At 37.6% G+C, this 21,563-nt stretch overlaps 1 pseudogene; it reads right to left on the reverse strand.

Moving 5' to 3' along the window:
- Positions 1–744: 744 nt before the first annotated feature.
- Positions 745–4,651, reverse strand: LOC107802368 (tyrosine-protein phosphatase RLPH2-like; annotated as a pseudogene).
- Positions 4,652–21,563: the final 16,912 nt, after the last annotated feature.

Raw genomic sequence — 21,563 nt, forward strand, 5'->3', positions numbered from 1 at the left:
CCCAGCGAAGGCAAAAAATTAAGGTGATTTCTTTCCATGTGTCCTAAGTCTTGGTGAACAGAGTTACTCGGTACCAGTACAATTGTACTGGTAAGGTAACCGGTATCTCGTGGAATTTGTCAAGGTGCACACAAGCATTTCTGGACATAATGGTTACTGGAAAAAAAAATGTAATGCTCTTTAATTACAAACAACAACAACAAAAGTTGCCCCTACCTTGCTCAACTTAACCCATCTTGCCAAGGTAGAGAGACTGTCATAACGCTCTTTAATTGAGTTTGCAAAATTCAACTAAAAGCAATTTGTTGTCCCCGACACACCTATTATTGTCTTAGAATGTTTCTAACGGGCAATCAAGATTGCATGTATAAAATAATAACAAGAAGATGAAATGCAACAATAGAATAATAACAACATAACCAGAAAGATAGTACCGGCGAGCCAAGAGTCGGATAATATACCTGGAAAAGGTAAATAATTTAACTACTAATGGGAAAGCCTCCTGTATACCAGGAGTATATCAAAAAGTAGAGAATCTACAATATAATATGATTCTCAACAGGCTTGAAAGTTTGTTCAGTACAGGCTTATTGTGTAAATCTATCGACTTCATCTACAACATAAAATATGAGTTATTTGTCGATCCAAAAATCACTGAGTCGAGCAGCACGATATTTTTACATTTTTTTTTAGTTTTGCAATTTATTTTGGTTATTTCTGATTTAAACAGAAAGGGTCAATAACTGAGACAAACCATAATCTATTTCACCAAATGATCAGTATCCCTTACAACTTTCATTGAAGGAAGCACTACTGCAGCCACTGGATTATCTTCTAGTCCACCACCTTCATCTATTACCAGTCTTAAACCTTCTATATGGAATTTCCCATGGTGACCACTCACGACGATCGTTGGAGTTTTACTCAGTTCCTAAAAAGAATAATTATGCAACAACGAACAATTTCAGTTGGAGAATGGATTTGTGCCTTCTTTGAAAGCATATACATGATATAATGACAAACTGAATGGAGCTATTATCGAGTTTCCCTGAAGCGGTTACCTGAGGGATTTCCCATACATTCTTCCTTCCGCTAAGAGGCTCCACCTTAGAAATCCTTGTGTCCTTTGCTTTAAGGGTTTTAATCTGCTCATCAACAGCTTTATTTTTCTCCAGACCAGCGTGAACAGCAATTAGTTTGCAGCTTTTAATTCCCTCCTCAGTTTTTATGCAAACATTATCCTAGAAAGCAAAAGAACGAAACATGCTATTGAAAGTTGTCCAAGTAATGACATGATCAATGAGCCTCTTGAGTTTAGCTATTAAGCACGTATTTTTCGATAAGACAATCAAGAATTACTTAAGGTGGTCATGGAAAAATAGAAGGGAAGAAAAAGTTGGAAAGGAAAGAATAGTGAAGACAAAAGAACTTACCTCTTCGTGAATCCAGACCAAATCGGCAAGAAACTTCTTGTGCTCATCAGGAACTGCCTTCATAAGATCTGTAAAGAGTGAAACCTTACCGTTAACAAAAGGACTATTATGTGATTATGTAATAATGCGATAGGCAGAACTAAGAATTATTTTTTTGGGTAACTGGTGATTGAACTATAGAATGCACTATCAACAATCAAATTCTCCTCAGGTCCACCCAACACCATATAAAAAAGGACAATCTTGAGCACGACAGGAAGGAACATCGCCTATATTAAATGAGCATTCCTACTCAACAAGAGCTGCACGTCAAACTATACACCTATTTTTGAAGCGGAGGAAAATAAAAACTTATTAATACACATTTCTTTATGATATAAACAACTATAGAACATATTACGCTGATAAACAAGGGAAACCAGACAGAAGTTGAAAGAAAAATTGAACGATCACCACCCAAATCAGACTAGGTGATCCAACATGGAATTGACAGATAATCCACTGATATATAATTGGGATAGCACATTATGATAGTCAATCAATCAATAACGTATGCTGCAATCCATAATTAGTTAGAGTCAGTTATGTTAATCCTAAGTACCCATTGCGCTCGATAAAAACTCTACTAGATGATTTGACTTTTAAAGTAAATCAGTAGTTCTTTAAACTAAAAAGGATTTCTAAATCTCACACTTATTTCTACATTGGCATATAAGCCTAACGATAATAAGAAGACTCCCGGAAATTATCAGACCTAATGTAAGTGCAATAATAACTAAGTCCTAATCTAGCTAATTGATAACACCTATATGGATCATCTTCTTTCATTTTGTTCTATTCAGCTAAATCCATATCGATTTCAAAGTATGTCTTTTCTGACAACTTCCCTCTATGTGATTTTACGTCTACTTCATTCTCTTCACCTTCAGTTATTATAGTGACGTACCTATAGACTGGTGCATATGCAAATCTATGTAGAATATGGTCAAACAATCTAGGTTTTTTCTCATTTATAAGCTATTTGTGTTACTTGTACCCTTGTTGAAGATCTCATATATCCTTCTTGACACTTGCATTTTGTGACATTTGTTTTGTAGATATGTTGGGTTTCAGAGTCCCAACATTACATATAATATTACTATCTTCACAAGCATTCTATAGACATTTTCTTTCACTTAGTTATCTTCCAATCATATTACACTTCCCATAAAACTATCTCATTTCATCCATCCTATTTTAGTTCGTTGTGTTACATCTTCATCTATCATTCCGTTCTCACGGGAAGATTAAGCTTAGATTTTTGAACTGTCTTCATTTATACACCACAATTCTGTCTAATCTCACCTCACTGTCGTTCTTCTTATACTGCCAAAATTGCACATATTTCCTCTTGGTTTATTTTCTAAGGACTTTTAAATGTTCCAACTTCTGAATGACTCTCTTGTTATATTTCATCAATTAATACCATATGATATGCGTGATCAGTACTTCTTTCATTTTTTTCCTTTGATATCTTGGTTTTGGTTTTCTGAATGTCTTATCTTGTTATTACTTGCTTTCAGTGCTTCTTCCACCTTTTCTTAGCTGAGGGTCTATCGGAAACATCTTCTCAGCCCTTCCAGGGTAGGGATAAGGCTGCATACATCCTACCCTCCCCAGACTCCACTCGTGGGAATACACTGGGTTGTTGTTGTTGATGTTGTTGTAATACCATATCATATGCAAATAGCATGTATCGCGGAACATCATCCTGTATACTATTGGTACTACCCCATCCATGAGTAAACAAGTACTATGCAGTTCGGAACCATAATATGAGGATCCATAAGTAGAGTTAACCAGCTCGTAGTTAGGACTTAGGAACCACAATATGAGGGAAGCGAATATAGTGCATCACATGCAAGATAAAAGACAAGCTATTAATAATAGAAACCACCCCAAACAAAGCACCAGTAGAAAGCTCAACTTACAACCAACTAAAAAGAATCATCCAAAATCACTACCATTGTGAAAATAACCATCAAATGAAACACTTCCAATACCGTAAGACCCAAAAAAAAAAGAAGAATCCATCCTTAGAGCTAGCACATAGGTCCAATTTCATCGACTAGGAAGGTAAAATCAGAAAATCATACCTAATTTTCAATTTTTTTGTCCATCACATAACTAGCAACCCATTCCACAGACAAAAGCCAAAACAACTACAACATTTACACGCCTTCAGAGGCGAAGCCAGGATTTGAAGTTATGGGTTCTTAATTTGCCACCAAATCCATAGCTCGTCTTAGTTACTGGGTTCGTAATTAAATATTTATACCTATTTAATGGATCCACTAATACAAATACAGACTCTAAGTAAAAGCTATTGTATTCATCCAAACCCGTAAGTAATACTCTACCTCCACCCACATACACCTCAGTCCCAAACAAGTTGGTGTCCGTTATATGAATCCTCACTACACAGGTTACTCAATATAAGCTGATATTAAGCCAATATTATTATATAAACAAAAAATAAAATACAAAAGCCAAAACACACCAAAAAAAGATAGAGAGGAAATTAAGGAATTGTACCAGCAGAACCATGAGGAACACCATAAGATTCAAAAGTAGGAGCAGCATCATAAATAGAACCTTTATACTCAATACCCTTTATAGTATTAAACTTAACAGTATGACTTCCAGCCCATCTTCTCCCTTGCAAATGCATATTCTCAAAGTTTTCACCTTTATACCCCCTTCTCTTTCCTCATTCATTTCATATTCTTTCCATGTTTCTTTAAATTCAGATCCATCAACTGGACTTGGTAGTAAACCCAAGAATGCTCCAAAAGCAAAATCATGATTCCCACAAAGGTAAACATGGGTTTGTTTTGGGTATTTTGAGGGTAAAGAAATTAAAAAGTTTAAAACTTTATGAGTATCTGGGCCTCTATCACAGTAATCACCCAAGAAAATTATAAGGGCAGTGGAAAAATCAGATGGGTCAATGCAAGATTCAAGATTTGACCATAAATTTTGAAGCTTTGTTATGTAACCATGGATATCACCTATGCAACAGACCACCCTAGGTTTTGTGGGTGGATTTTTGTCCTCCATTTTTTTTTTTTTTGTTAGTTTGTATAAATGGGGATAATTTGTTGGCTATGGAGTAAAGAATGGGAGGTTGGAGATGATTTATTTTGCAGCAGTGTCCGAGTGAAATGTAAAAAAGAAGAAAAATGTTTGTGTTCAAATTACCTGGAAAACAAAAAGAATACACAATGAAAACACGTTTCCAACGAGGTGTGGTGTACTTCACCTTGATATTTTGAGGAAGGGTTGAAGTGTGAGTACACGTGTCCTACCGATGAACTACACTTCAGTTAAGTACTCACGTTTTCAACAAAAGCATAGTTTGTATGTGAACCGATTTGATTGGTTTGGAGTTTAAAAAAAATATAAAAAAATTGAAATTTATAGTCTAAACAAGTGAAACAGGGTTTCAACATATTTACGTGGTTACAAAAGCTTTATATTAAGGATAGAATTATAAGTTTAAACTAAATTATTTTCAACTTTAAAAAGAAGTTATTTTTTTTTGGAATAGATCAAAATTTAAAAAAGGGTTCATATATATATATATATATAGATAGAGTTTACACATTCGAAATGACATACGAATTAAACTACCACAAATAAATCAAGTTGATTAAAAAATAATATAAAATCGCAATCAAAGAAAACATAACTTGACCTTCAATAAGGTAAGGTAAGGTTTAACCCGGTTTGTGTTGCCTTGGTCCTATGTCTTTGAAAAATATCCACACGGCTATGAGATTATATGCCCCCGTGAGACTTTGCAGGCAGCTACACCATAAATCCTCTACATGAGGCTGACATAGGCAATGTGAGGCGCAGATGAGTGATTATATAACCAAGACATATGGGTAACAATATCAGTGCTATTGTCCCCCTTATTTGTACTTTTCCTAATTGTTGTATTTTTCTTTTCTGTTATTAATTAAAAAAAAATAACTTGACCTTCAACTATAAGTGTACAAATCGAATCGAAAAACCGTACCAAACTGAAAAGTCAAACCAAACCGATGAAAAAACTCGATTAGGTTTGGTTTGATTTGGTTTGGTATTGAGTGAAAAACCCGAACCAAACCGACATATAAATATACGAAAAAGGGACAAAATTGTCTTTCGAACTATCGAAAATAGCTCAAATATACCCTCCGTTTATTTTTTGTACCAAATTTGTCCTCGTCGTCCCAAAGTTGGACCATTATTGCCCTAAAAACTAATGGGTGCCACATCAGCTTTTGGACATACTTAAATATTACGGAAAATGGTCAAAATTGCCCTCAAACTATCGAAAACAACTCAATTATATATTATAATCATGTTGACATGCAAGTACAACATGACTAAAAAAACCTTCTCTACCCGCAAGAACCCATTTTCTATGAAGGGTTTTCGAGTTTTTTATGAGAGTGTTTTTAAAAGATATATCTCTGGAACTAATTTGGGACCTTTTTGAGCTATGAGCTTGGATAGCTAGCCATGGGAGTACTACAATATGCAGCTTTTTTTGTTTTCCACCATTTTTGTGATAAGATTTTTGATTTTAAGTGATAAAAGTTGGTATTTTATTTCTGTTTGATCAAAAGATGTTAAACCCTTTGATTAAACCAATCTTATGATTAGAAGAAGGATAAATCTCAGTTAAAATTAATAAAATCTAGATCAAGTGATAAAGGAAGTAAGCAAGATGAATGATAGTAGCTAATATGTTGGAATCAATTAAATGCTCATAATTGCCTCAACTTAAATGCGCAATCAATCTAAATAAATGCAGTCGGCACAGAAAAGAAATAAGTATGAAATGATTGTGGAATCTTCTGATCTTCTCAGTATCGTATAATGATGTATGTTAAGGTTGCGTAATCAATGAACAAGGATGTTCTTGTATTTACTTTCAGATGAATCTTTTACAAAGTGTTCTTTTGTCTTTTTTCCGATCTCCTCCTTCCTTACTCCCTATCCCTATTTATAAGGGACACTCTCCTATGAAACCCTAAAAAGTACAATATGAAGAATATTCGAAAAGCATATTCTTACTGTCTCCTTCTAAGTTTAAACTATCGATAACGTCTTGTTGCGGCTGACGGTTCTCGGTCGTCGACGCCGACCACCAGACATTGTGTTGTAGTAACCTCGTTCCGTACCTTACTTAACAGATGTCGCTATTGCCAAATTTGGACCCATACAATTTCTTGTATAATATATTGAATTTTTTTTACAGATTTATGAATCTTAAGAATAGTCCAACTAAATTTCTCATAATAAGATTGGTGTAGCTTTAATTATTTGGAAGGAGCAACACCTAGATGAATCAACGAATGAAAATGGAGAAAGAAATTTTATCCGTGGGGGCTTTTGTCAAGGTGGAGGATCGTATGTTGGAGATAGACTTTTGTTGTTCACATGAGCTCATGTGATGGCCGTTAGTTTTTAGGGCAGTAATGATCCAATTTTTAGACGTTAAGGACATATTTGGTACCACACACAAATATGTGATATAATTGAGCTATTTTCGATAGTTCGAGGGCAATTTTAACCCTTTCCCGTAATATTTAAATATGTCCAAAAACTGATGTGGCAGCCGTTAGTTTTTAAGGCAATAATGGTCCAATTTTTAGACGACGAGGACAAATTTGTTACCAAAAACAAACAGAGGGTATATTTGAGTTATTGTCGGTAGTTCGAGAATAATTTTAACCATTTTCTAATAAATATATAATTTGTATATATGACAAGAAGGGTTGCTCTGATGGTAAGCAACCCCCACTTCCAACCGAGAGGTTGTGAGTTCGAGTCTCCCAAGAGCAAGGGAGTCTATTTGGAGGTTGTTGTTGTTGTATTTAGTTAAATATGAAATGCCCCATTTTTATTAACTTTAAATAATAGGTTGTGTGATCACATTCTTATCAAGTTATTGAGGAAACCAAATGTATATAGTGTGAATGAGTCACAACTACTATACCAAAAATTATGACAACCACCAAATAATAAATAAGACAATAAAGCAACAATAAAAGGAACACCGGAATTTAGGAGGTTCGGCCAATTTTGCCTACTTCCTCGGACACAACCAATATTTTATTCCACTCCAAAAATACAAGTGAAATAATACTAAAGAGAGAAGATACAAATGTCTTAAGAAGATAAGAAGGTAAATGAGAGGTGTATTTAAATTCTAAACATTTGGCCTTCTTTTATAGGGTGAATTACCAACCAAAATTGGTACTTTACCGATGTGGGAGTTCTGCCACTCAACAAATCTCCACCTTGGCAAAATTCCACATCTTCAATTTTCTCTCAATAACAAATTTTGGTTGTGTCTTCATTTTCAATCTTCAGTGTTCAACAATGTTGATCAAATCCAAAAAATGTTGAAACTTGACCGCAATCACCACTTTTGTCAGCATATCAGCAGTATTCTCTGTAGTATGAATTTTCTTTACGGTGACTCCACCTTCTTCTATGATTTCTCGTACGAAATGATACCGAACATCAATGTGCTTCGTCCTTGCATGATAAACTTGGTTCTTTGCTAATTGAATAACACTTTGACCATCACAAAAAAATGTGATATTTGTTTATGCAATACCAAGCTCTTTTAGCAATCCCTGAAGCCAAATTGCCTCCTTCATAGCCTCTGTAATAGCCATGTACTCTGCCTCTATTGTACACAAAGCAACTGTTGACTGCAAAGTAGACTTCCAACTAACTGGTGCCCTTGCAAAAGTAAACACATAACCAGTAGTTGATCTTAGTTTGTCCAGATCACACGCAAAATCTGAGTTGCAATATCCAACTACAGATTGATTGCCTTCCTGCTAAAAAACGAACCCAACATCTACAATATTATGAATATACCGTAGAATCCACTTCACAGCTTGCCAATGCTCCTTTCCTGGATTATGCATATATCTGCTAATAACTCCAATAGCTTGTAAAATGTCAGGTCTCGTACAGACCATTGCATACTTTCAGACCTCTTTTTTTCCTACACCCTAGAAAGGGTATAAGAGAGTTTTTTTCCAACATAAAGTGAAAATCGAAACGGGATTCATTTATTATTAAAAATTCAGAGTCGCCACTTGGGATAATTTATGGTGTCCCAAGTCACCGGTTCAAATCCCGAATCGAGGAAAAGATTGACTCTGTTTTACAGTCTGCGAACACAGAAATTCGGGTAAGAAATTCTGTTAACCCGGGAGAAGGTGTTAGGCATTCCCGGGTTTCGTAGTTCTAGCACGGTCGCTCAACTGTTATAATTGGCTTATTATCTGATTTTAATACATGTTTTAGCCTATGGTTCAATTTTAACTTATTAACCGCTCTTATTCATTTTTTAGGAAGATTGCAACGTCATTTAAAATATATCTTAAACCACGTCACATAAATGCACCCACGGTCCACGACACATTTTGTTTAACGTTGTTGGGATTTGGATTTGGGTCACATGAAATGCACACTCGAGTTTAGGAGGGTAATTTTAAATTACGCGCCTAAAGCAACTACGCATTTTTCAACAATAGAAAATTCGCTAAATGGCATGCCTCGAATTCTAAGGATTTAAAATTAATTAAATAAAGGCCATGAGTTTTGAGGTTTTATTGTGGATAGAGTGGTATAAATTGATAAGTACAAAAGACCTAAAGAAATGGGTTAGCTACATGTATATCACTGGAGCCTTTTGTTATAGCATACTACAATTCAGAAAGGTGAAGTTGACATTTATGTGAAAATAACAAAAGACAGGTGCCAGCTTTGGGTTCATCTCCATATCATCTTCAAAAGACCGACTTTCGTTTTCAAATTCTAGAGAGAAACAAACAAAATTTTATAACAAAATAATGAATTTTAAATGACCATATGAGCACAAAAAATAAAACCATGCTGAGAACTATTCGGATGAACCAGAAGGAACAAAACAAACATGGACATACAAAAAATGCATTTTAAACTTGATTATAACAAAGAACACTTAAAGTAATTAATTTATTTAACACTATGCTAAAGAGAAAGTTGTAATATCATCACTATAACTTCTACAGTACCATTTTGAAACAGAGGAAGTTGAATCTTCACATGGTTAATTTAAGAAAATATACAGCCAATAACATAAATTGAAGATAAGATACTTCCACTAACACAATCTATTTTTTTTTACATCTTAATGTTGACAAATTGTTCAACTTCACATACTTTTTTAAATTTCAAAATATGAACATGGTGCTACATGGGCTTGAAATCTAAATGTAAACAAAATAATACCTGCTGGTTACAAGTCATGAGCCAAGAAAAATAAAAAAAAAAGTAAAAAAATAATAAAGAAAAACAAAAACAAAAACGAGACAGAGTCATGAACATACTAAAATAACGTTAACATTTGCAAATCTCAATTCACTCAATCAAAGAAACATCATTCATGCGAACAGATCCAATACGAAAGAAACTTTATCAAAAGAACCAAATCAATTTGCTTCTGCTTCAATAAAAATGCTCCGATATTTTTTAACTCAAGAGCTTGAATTACATACCTACAAGAGAGTGAATTCAAATGAATAAAATTTGAAAGTTGTATAGTCAATACAGCAGTAACAACAAAATCTTTATCAATTCTTCTTCAAATCCAATATTCAAGGCCCGAAATGTTGAAAGAAAAATTTAATAAAAATTTTCAACCTAAATTTCTCTCCTCCCCCTCTCTCTCCCTCTCATTTTTTTCCTTCTTCTCAAATTTTCTCTTCTATTTATAGCAAAATTTTCGAGATTTTTCAGTTTTATTTTTAAAATATTTTATTATTTTATTATTTTTTAATTAAACGAAATCCCACTTACAAATTTCTTTTATTTTTTTATAAAAAGAAATCACACCTTTATTTACTTTTATTTTTTATATTCCAATTTTAATTACTTTTATCTTATTTAAAATCCCATTTTTTTTACTTTTTAAAAGAGAATTCCACTTATTTAACTTTTCTTAAAAAAACAATCCACTTTCTTTTGCTTTTCTTTTAAAAATGCTACTTTATTTTACTTTAAATTTTTTTAATTTTCAGATACCTTTATATTTATTTTTTAATTCCAACTTTCTTTTACTTTTTATTTTATTAAAATTTCCACAAAACTTTACTTTTATTTTTTTTTAATTTTCTACTTTCTTTTACTTTTTAAAATAGAATTCCTCCTACTTTTACTTTTATTTTTTTTATTCAATACTTCCCTTTTTCTTTTTTTTAAATCACTCCTGAAAATTAAAAAAAAATTAATATTTTTCAGATTTTTTTATTTTAAAATAAAAATAAAAATAAAATAATATTAATAGTAATAATTCGCCTTTTAAAATTTTGTATTTTTACCCTATAATAAAAAGTATAACAAAGCTAAAAATTATAGGTTAAAACCCCTAAAATATTTACATAGAAGAAGTGATAAAAAATTAAATATTCTAAAAAATTAGGTGCTCACAACTGCCCCTCTTTGCTTGGAAACATGAAGAGTTTTCAAGCAAAGATAAAGTGAGCCATGTGACTAATTTTTGAAAATACTTTTATTCAAAAGGAAAGAAATAAGATTTTGAGAAAAGAGAAAGGGTGCAACCGAGTCTTGGTTTTGGATAACCTACATATCCCGGGTTATAGGGGAATCAGGTCGCGTGTAGTTCAAGAAGTTTTGGTAGCTGGTACTACCGAAGAGCTGTGATTTTGCTGCTATTGCTGCTGTTTCTGCTTACTGAACTCCTTATTACACCGTGACAAAATAAAAGAAGCCAGACTAAACTATGATATACGAATTACAAGAATCCTATCTATATCTTGAACTTGCAGTTTCTGCTGCCCTGCTGACTTGTACTCTCTGAGTGAGATTCCTTTGTTGCTGACTTGAATTGCATTCTGAGATGCTTTCCCTTTGTTCTTCAAGTGGGCTCCTGATTGTTGTCTTCCTTTGAACCTTGCTGCTTCCTTTCGTTCTCCAGGTGGGCTCCCGATTACCAACACTTGCGCTGCTTTTCCTCAAAACTTGAACTGCTTCCCTTTGTTTTTCAGGTGGGTTCCTAATTGCTGAACTCCTTTAAACCTTGTTGCTTCCCTTCGTTCTCCAGGTGGGCTCCTGATTGCCAATACTTGCACTACTTTTCCTCGAAACTTGAACTGCTTTCCTTCGTTCTTCAGGTGGGCTCCTGATTACCAACACTTGACTTGCTGCTTCCATTCGTTCTTCAGGTGGGCTCCTGATTACCAATACTTGAACTGTATTCCCTTGCTCTCCAGGTGGGGGCCTGATTGCCAAATATTGAATTGTATTCCCTTGCTCTCCGGGTGGGCACCTGATTGCCAAAACTTGAACTGTATTCCTTTGCTCTCCAGGTTGGCGCCTGATTGCCAAAACTTGAATTGTATTCCCTTGCTCTCCAGGTGGGTGCCTGATTGCCGAAAACTTAAACTGTATTCCCTTGTTCTCCAGGTGGGTGCCTGGTTACCAAAACTTGAATCGTATTCCCTTCTTCTCCAGGTGGGCGCCTGATTTCCGAAAACTTAAACTGTATTCCCTTGTTCTCCAGGTGGGCGCCTGATTACCAAAACTTGAATCATATTCCCTTGTTCTCCAAGTGGGCGCCTGATTGCCAAAACTTGAATTATATTCCCTTGTTCTCCAGGTGGGTGCCTGATTGCCAAAACTTGAATTGTATTCCCTTGCTCTCCAGGTGGGCGCCTGATTGCCAAAACTTGAATTGTATTCCCTTTCTCTCCAGGTGGGCGCCTGATTGCCAAAACTGGAATTGTATTCCCTTGCTCTCCAGGTGGGCGCCTGATTGCCGAAAACTTAAACTGTATTCCCTTGTTCTCCAGGTGGGTGCCTGGTTACCAAAACTTGAATCGTATTCCCTTCTTCTCCAGGTGGGCGCCTGATTTCCGAAAACTTAAACTGTATTCCCTTGTTCTCCAGGTGGCGCCTGATTTCCGAAAACTTAAACCGTATTCCCTTGTTCTCTAGGTGGGCGCCTGATTACCAAAACTTGAATCGTATTCCCTTGTTCTCCAGGTGGGCGCCTGATTACCAAAACTTGAATTGTATTCCCTTGTTCTCCAGGTGGGCGCCTGATTGCCAAAACTTGAATTTTATTCCCTTGCTCTCCAGGTGGGTGCCTAATTGCCAAAACTGGAATTGTATTCCCTTGCTCTCCAGGTGGGCGCCTGATTGCCAAAACTTGAACTGTATTCCCTTGCTTTCCAGGTGGGCGCCTGATTGCTGAAACTTGAACTGTCTTCTTCTTGAAACTACTTTTCTTTGACTTGTCCTCCCTTGTTTCTCCAGGCGGGTTCCTGATTGCTTGGGTATGAACTACTTTCTATTCTTTGAAACTAGTGTTGTCCTTCCCTGCTCTTCAAATGGGCACCTGACTTCCACAAAATAGACAAAACAAAAGAAAATTTTCTGCCCCAGTTTGGTAGTCGGGCATATCCGTGAGTGTCAATTGAATCATGTTATCAAATATTTATAAGAATTTGAAAGCTAGATCCCATTATCCAGGAGGGTCCTGAGAACTTCTAGTAAAATGTCTGTTTCAAAGCTACATTATATCTTCTAAAGGTATGACTTCTGTTGAATCTTGTTATCTAAGACAGTCTTAAAACTCATATCATTATCCAGGAGGGTCCTGAAAATCAAAATCAAGTTTTATCTTAAGAGTGACATTTTTAGGGCTAAATTATACTCCCTTATAGTAGAACTTACGCTAAATCTTGTTATCTAATGGAATTCTTAAAGCTAGGTCCCATTATTCAGGAGGGTCCTGAAAATTTCTAGTGAATCCTACCTCAAGCATGCAAACTTCGAAGTTCCGCTTATATTCCTTTGGGGTACATTTATGCTAGATTTTGCTACTCATGATTATTTTGAATTTTAAACTAAGTCTGATTTTCCAGGAGGGTCCTGAGAACTTTGCGATCAAACCTGCTTGGTACTTGCTCTTTCTTCACGTAGGATTTCTCCGAAATAAATTAAATTTTTGCCCCTGTTTCAAATCGAAGAAAAATCTTGTCAGTTTAAAATGTGGTGGTTAGTTGTGGTATTCTTGCTGAAGGTGGTTCTTCCTTTGTCATGCTTTGCTTTGACTGGCTGCCTTGAGCCGGACGAGAATTGTTTGACCTTCTGATTTATCCTTAACCCCAGGACCCTAGATGATCTGAGTGCTCTACATCCCAACCGTTGTTTTTCATTTCTGACCTCTGCATCTCCCGCGACATTATTGAACCATTTCATCGATTTAACTTTTGCTTACACTCTATGTCCCACTTTTCATCACACTATCTCTGGCATGTCTTAGTCGCATTTTGCTTTGTGCAATTTTGAAACTGGTAATAAACTTTGAAATTCCTTCTTATTTGTTGAAACAAGGCTAACCTTGAAAGAGCTTTAGAGGAGTAAAATTAACAGCAATGAAATGCGACGATTTTGAGAATTAAGAATAAAGAAGAAAATCCAAATTTGGATGATTGTTGGAGAGAGAAAAAGAAACTTATCTGAGTGGAGTAATTGGCACCAATAATCATGGTATGCATTTTGGATTAATCAACCCAGTCTATTTAACCAATCACTTTTCCAATTGTTTTACTTTGTGCTCAAGATCTCCGCAACCCGATGTTTACTTTCCGCCAGCTTACAGACCTTGTTCGGCTTGCAGTGCCCTGAAGGGTTTTCACCGACAAACCTCTCTCATTTGTTCATTCCTCAATTCCTTGTCGCCTCATGGTTCCCGTTAAGGTTTTCACCAATAAGACTCTCTCATTTTTACTTTCTCTTAGCTTTCGTCGCCTCATGGTGCCACGAGGGTTTTCACCAATAAGACTCTCTCATTTTTTGATTTCTCTTGCTTAAACTGGAGTGTTGCCCTTGATATGAATCCTCTTTACTTGCTTGACTTGGCATCTCTCGAAGACTGATCGGGAGGTCTTTCTTTGGACGACAATGTGGGCTCTTTGGATATGTTTGGAAAGAAAAGGGTATTAAAAAGGCTCAAAGCAACTTAAATGGGTCAAAATTACAACTTTTGGAATCTGATCTCTTATCACAATCACAACTTCTGCCCCAGTTTCTTGCTTGGGGATTTTTGATTTTTATTTTGATATGATATAACCGAGCCGTGAGGTTGCCTATGTATCCTTAACAGGAATCAGGTCAAACGTAGTTCACACCTGAATTTCTTTATTTTCTTGTATTTTCTCTTTTCGCTTCTTTTCTTTTCTTTTTTTTTCTCTCTTTTTCGTTATTGATTCCAAAAGAGGGGTATGAAATAAAATAAATAAGGCTCAAAAGGGGAAACAAAGGATAGAGTGTTTAGATAGCAGAACAAATTGCCTTCGTCATTCCAATCTTCGAAACAATGCCAAGTACAAACAATCCACAATTGAACCAAAGAAATCATACATAATATCTCTTGACTGCATCAGAATTGATAGCCATGTCTACACATTTGCCTTCGATATCTGTTAGATACAAAGCACCATTGGACAACACTTTTGTTACAATGAAAGGCCCTTGCCAATTTGGGGCGAACTTGCCCTTTGCTTCGGCCTGGTGTGGAAAGATGCACTTTAATACTTGCTGACCCACTTCAAACTTTTGGGAACACACCTTTTTGTTGTACGCTCTCGCCATTCTCTTTTGATATAACTGTCCATGGCACACTCCTGCCAATCTTTTTTCATCAATCAAACTCAACTGCTCTAAACGGGTTTTGACCCACTCATCATCATTAATCTCAGCCTCAGCGACAATCCGAAGAGACGAGATTTCAACTTCCGCAGGTATCACTGCTTCAGTGCCATATACCAATAAGCAAGGAGTTGCACCTACTGAAGTGCGGATAGTAGTGCGATAACCCAACAACGCAAATGGTAATTTTTCATGCCATTGCCTGGAACCTTCTACCATTTTCCGAAGTATCTTTATGTTTTTGTTAGCTGCCTCGACTGCTCCATTCGCCTTGGGACGATATGGGGTGGAATTGCGATGTGTAATCTTAAACTGTTGACATACCTCTTTCATCAAATTACTATTAAGATTAGCACCATTATCCGTGATGATCACCTTTGGGATTCCAAATCGACAGATGATATTTGAGTGAACAAAATCAACCACTGCTTTCTTGGTTACAAACTTGAAAGTTTTAGCCTCAACCCACTTGGTGAAATAATTAATGGCTACCAGAATGAACCTGTGCCCACTGGATGCTACTGGCTCAATTAGTCCAATGACATCCATGCCCCAAGCAACGAAAGGCCATGGTGCTGACATTGTGTGCAATTCCGATGGTGGAGAATGAATCAAATCTCTGTGTATCTGGAGCTGATGACATTTGCGCACAAAACTGATACAATCTCGCTCCATGGCGAGCCAATAGTAACCTGCTCGGAGAATTTTCTTCGCCAACACATATCCGCTCATATATGGTCAGCAGACTCCCGAATATACTTCGGATATAACAGTCGTAGCTTGTCTAGCATCTATGCATCTTAACAATCCAAGGTCTGGTGTTCTTTTATACAAAACTCGTCCACTAAAGAAAAATCCACTTCCCAACCATCGAATTGTTCTCTTTTGATCCCCCATGGCTTGCACCGGATATACCCCCATTCTGATGTACTCCCTGATATCATGGCACCACGGTTCACCATCAAGTTTTTCTTCGACCATGTTACAATAAGAATGCTGACTTGAATATGTAGAGGATCGACATAAGCTTTGTCCGGATGGTGCAACATTGATGCCAAGGTAGCCAAAGCATCGGCCACCTCATTCTGGACCCTTGGAATATGCCTGAACTCTACTGATCGAAATCGTTGACAAAGATCATGCAAACATTGTCGGTATGGTATGAGCTTTAAATCTCGTATTTCCCATTCTCCTTGAATCTGGTGCACCAGAAGATCTGAGTCTCCAAAGACCAAGACTTCCTAGACATCCATGTCTGCAGCTAGCCTTAAACCCAAAATGCATGGCTCGTACTCAGCCATATTGTTGGTACAATAGAAACGAAGCTGAGCTGTAACAGGATAGTGATGCACTGTTTCAGAAATAAGCACAGCCCCTATTCCAACTCCTTTCATGTTGGCAGCCCCATCAAAGAAAAGTTTTCAACCTGGTTTTTCAATCTGCTCCAGTTCGTCGATATGCATCACCTCTTTATCGGGAAAATAAGTTCTCAATGGCTCGTACTCTTTATCGACCAGGTTCTCAGCCAAATGATCGGACAATGCTTGGGCTTTCATCGCGGTCCGAGTCACATAGATGATGTCAAACTCCGTGAGCATAATCTGCCACTTCGCAAATCTTCCTGTGGGCATAGGCTTTTGAAAGATATACTTCAACGGATCCAAGCGCGAAATGAGGTAAGTAGTGTAAGATGACAAATAATGTTTCTATTTCTGTGCTACCCAAGTTAGGGCGTAACATGTCCTTTTCAGGTGAGTGTACTTAACCTCATAAGTCGTGAACTTCTTGCTAAGATAGTAGATGGCTTGTTCCTTCTTGCCAGTGATGTCATACTGACCCAATACACAACCAAATGAATTTTCCAGGACTGTCAAGTAAAGAATCAAAGTCTCCCTGGTTCTGGTGGAACCAACACATGTGGGTTTGACAAGTATCCTTTTATCTTATCAAATTCTTCTTGACACTCATCAGTCCACTAGAACGCAACATCCTTCTTCAGCAACTTGAAAATAGGCTCACAAGTTGCCGTGAGCTGAGCAGTAAACCTGTTGATGTAGTTCAACCTCCCTAACAGACTCATCACCTCAGTCTTGATCCTCGGAGGCGGCAATTCTTGGATAGCTTTGATCTTTGACGGGTCCAACTCAATGCCTCGACTATGAATCCCAACAATTTTCTGGATGGAACACCAAATGCGCACTCGGCAGGGTTAAGTTTGAGGTTGTACCTGCGAAGCCTCTGGAAAAATTTCCTCAAATCTCCAACGTGGTCGGCCTGCTGCTTCGACTTTATGATTACATCATCTACGTATACCTCAATCTCCTTGTGTATCATATCATGGAACACAGTAGTCATTGCCCTGATGTAAGTTGCCCCAACATTTTTCAAACCAAATGGCAGTACTCGGTAGCAATAAGTTCCCCATGATGTGATGAATGTTTTCTTTTCCACATCTTTTTCATTCATTAAAATCTGGTGATACCCTGCATAGCAATCCACAAAAGATCTAATTTCACGCTTGGCGCAATTATCGATCAAAATGTGGATATTGGGTAGTGGGAAATTATCCTTTGGACCTGCTTTGTTGAGATTGTGGTAATCAACACATACTCTGATCTTGCCGTCCTTCTTTGGTACTGGCACAACATTAGCTAATCAAATGGGATATCGTGTGACCCAAATGACCTTTGCGTCCAACTGCTTGGTGATTTCTTCCTTAATCTTCACACTCATATTAGTTTGAACTTTCTTATTTTTTCTTGATGGGAGGGAATGCCGGGTCAATGGGTAATTTGTGGACCACCAAATCAGTGCTCAAACCTGGCATGTCGTCATATGACCATGCAAAAATATCTTTGTATCCAATCAGTGCTTTGATTATCTTTTCCCTGATCTTTGGTTCAAGGTGGACGCTTATTTTAGTCTCTCTGATATTATCTGCGTCCCCTAAATTGATGGATTATGTATCATTCAGGTTGGGTTTGGGTCTTCCTTCAAAGTGATTTAATTCCTTAATAATCTCTTCAAAAGTCCAATCCTCATCATATTCTGATTCGTCATCACACTTTACTTCTTGAATTATTATTTCAAAATCAGATTGATGTTTAAGACTGGGCTGAGGATTCCTCATGCATACCATGTCATTAGAACCAACGAAAAAGAACTGTACAGAAAAGAAAAGAAAAACAAAAAGAAAAACTATCAGGAATGATGAAGAAAGGGAGATTGCATTTCATTGAATGATAAAAGATAACAAGGTTTGCACACTCAAACAGACTAAAAGATAACAATCTGGATTACAACCCTGGAATAACCCAGACAAACTGAAGGAAAATCAAAATAAAAACTACCAAAACTCATTCCGAGTGGGGAGAGGAGTAGCCTTCCAATTATTAAGCTTTGTTTTTGGCTCGACAAATTGCACTTCCGCGTTGCTAGAACCTTCTCCAATTTCCACCATGTTTACATCGTCGAACAATTCTCGAATTTTTCAATTAATTCCTTGTCAGGATCAATCACAGAACTAGGAATTGCTGTTACTAGGCGACTTCTGATACCGGACTTGACAAATGATCTGGAAAAACATGGGATCGACTTTGGAAGGACCCATGCCCTCTGTTCCTATTTCCTGGCTCTTTTTATGTCTGCGGCTGTGGGCTTGAATCCCAGGCCAAATGTTCCTAAGTTTTTAGGGAGGGACACCGGTTGTATGATAGCCTGTAGAGATGAACCCAAACCTTTGTCTGGTACAAAACCATTCTTCAACATTTCAAAGGCCACCCTGACTGATGTGGCGGTTATCTTCGGATTTGGAATGTGTTTCCCCTCTGGAACTTTCTCGACCAACATCGGGTCAAAAACCTAGTAGACCCACATCCCCTTGTCATCTTCCATTTCAATAAACGGCACAACGACATTGCTATGAGCGCACAAATTATCTTCGTCGTGCACAACTATTTCCTATCTATCCCATTCAAATTTGACTATCTGGTGTAATGTTGATGGGACTGCATTATCTGCGTGAATCCATGGTCGACCTAACAGAAGATTGTAGGAAACAACTATGTCTAGCACCTGTATGTCTAGCACCTGGAACTCTATTGTGAACTCAACTGTCCCTATTGTCAGCTCTAGTACTATATCCCCAATTGAATCTTTGCCTCCGCCATCAAATCCCCGCACGCAGATACTATTCTTATGAATCCTCTCATCTTCTACTTTCAACTTGCTCAGAGTGGAGAGAGGGCAAATGTTCGCACTGGAACCGTTATTGACCAATACCCGAGTAGCCATGGAGTCCTCACATTTCACCATAAGGTAAAGAGCTTTGTTGTGCTCAGTACCTTCTACATGCAATTCCTCGTCAGAAAAAGTGACTCTGTTCACTTCAAAGATTTTGTTGGCTATCTTTTCCAGATGATTCACTGAGATTTTATCGGGAACATGAGCCTCATTCAGAATTTTCATTAAGGCTCGACGATGCTCGTCTGAGTGGATTAACAATGTCAATATTGAAATCTGAGCAGACGTCTTTTTTAATTGTTCCACGATAGAATAGTCTTGCATCTTCATCTTTCTCAAGAATTCCTCTGCCTCTTCTTTAGTTACAACTTTCTTCACTAATACTGGGTTATCTTTAGCTTTTCTTAACTCCTCGGGGGCAAAGCATCTCCCCAAATGAGTCAAACCCTGGGTCTCACAGACTTCTTCTTTAACTTCTTTCCCTTTATAAGTCACTGTCACCCATTCATAATTCCACGGAATAGCCCTGTTATTGACTATCAGTAACTGGGTTACCGGCTTAATAATGACATGATCTACGTGGGCACCCTCCACAATTACAATAGGTCTGCTTGCCACTCCTGGCACAACCACTTTCACCCTTTCTTGTTTTTCTGCCACATCACTTGAAAACCTCTTCTTAACTGCCATAGATGGTTCACCGTGCGTTTTGCTCGACTTGAGCATTGATCTTTCACTTGTTGGTTGTTCAATTGGCTTGACCCCATTGGACCGAATCATCATGACGGTCTGTGAAGGCTTCTTGGGCTCCCCTCCCTTATGCATTATTTCAATCATATTTGTCTCTTGGTGGGTTGGCATCGGATTCCGGTTGATATTGGGCGCCTCTAGAGCTTGAACTTCAATTCTATTAGTATTAATGAGCTCCTGGATAGCACTTTTTAGGTGCCAGCACTTCTCCGTGTCATGACCTGGAGTACCAGAACAATATTCACAGCTTACAGAATAATCCAGATTTTTTGGGGGAGGATTTGGCAATTTGGACTGTATCGGCCTCAGCATGTCCAGTTGTCTTAGCCTGTGGAATAAACCGGTATATGACTTTTCCAATGGAGTAAAGGTTTTCTTTTTCTGCAACCTTTCATCCTTAAATGCTTGATTAGGCCGGAAACTTGGTCCAGGAGGGTTTCGGTAGGCTCGTGGTGGTGGATAAGTGTTTTGGGGAATGGGCGCACGCCATTGCACGTGGGCAGGAGGTTGGTTGTATGTTTGGGCATGGTGGACAGAAAAATGAGGTTCTGGTGGGGGTAATAGTGTTGGGGTGGATTATACTGGGTGTGAGGGTAAGTTCGGTGGTGGGGTCAAGGCTGATTATAGTGGTAAGATGATCCTCTAGGTCTGAACCAAGCTCCTGAATCAATTGTCGCCACATCCTCTCTCTTCTTTTTCCCAATTATTCCTCTCGCGCTGCCCTGAATAGCCTGAGTGGTTGCCTTAATAACCGAATAGCTCATGATTTTATTCGACTTGAGCCCTTCTTCTATCATGCCCCCCATTTTCACCACTTCGTTGAAGGATTTGCCTACAGCCGATACCAGATGACTGAAATAAGTGGGCTCCATGGTTTGCAGGAAATAATCCACCATTTCACTTTCTTTCATTGAAGGGTCAACCCTCGCTGCTTGCTCTCTCCAACGGAAACCATACTCTCTGAAAATTTCACTGTACTTTTTCTCAAGTTTTGTCAAGGACAGTCGATCCGAAATGACCTCGAGATTGTACTGGAAGTGACAAGCAAATGCCTGGGCTAGATTATCCCATGTGTACCATCTTCCGTGATCTTGCCAAGTATACCATTCCGACGCTGAACCACTCAAACTTTGACTGAACTATGCCATTAGCAATTCATCCTTCCCTCCAGCTCCCCTAATTTTGCTACAAAACCCTCTCAAGTGCGCTATTGGATCACCGTGCCCATCGTACAAATCAAACTTGGGCATCTTAAACCCTACCGGCAATTGCACATCTGGAAAAAGACATAGGTCTTTGTAAGCCACACTTACTTGACCTCCCAACCCCCACATGTCCCTGAATGACTGTTCTAAGCTT

The sequence above is a fragment of the Nicotiana tabacum genome, chromosome 10, assembly GCF_000715075.1.
Source record: "Nicotiana tabacum cultivar K326 chromosome 10, ASM71507v2, whole genome shotgun sequence".
NCBI classification, from domain to species: domain Eukaryota; kingdom Viridiplantae; phylum Streptophyta; class Magnoliopsida; order Solanales; family Solanaceae; genus Nicotiana; species Nicotiana tabacum.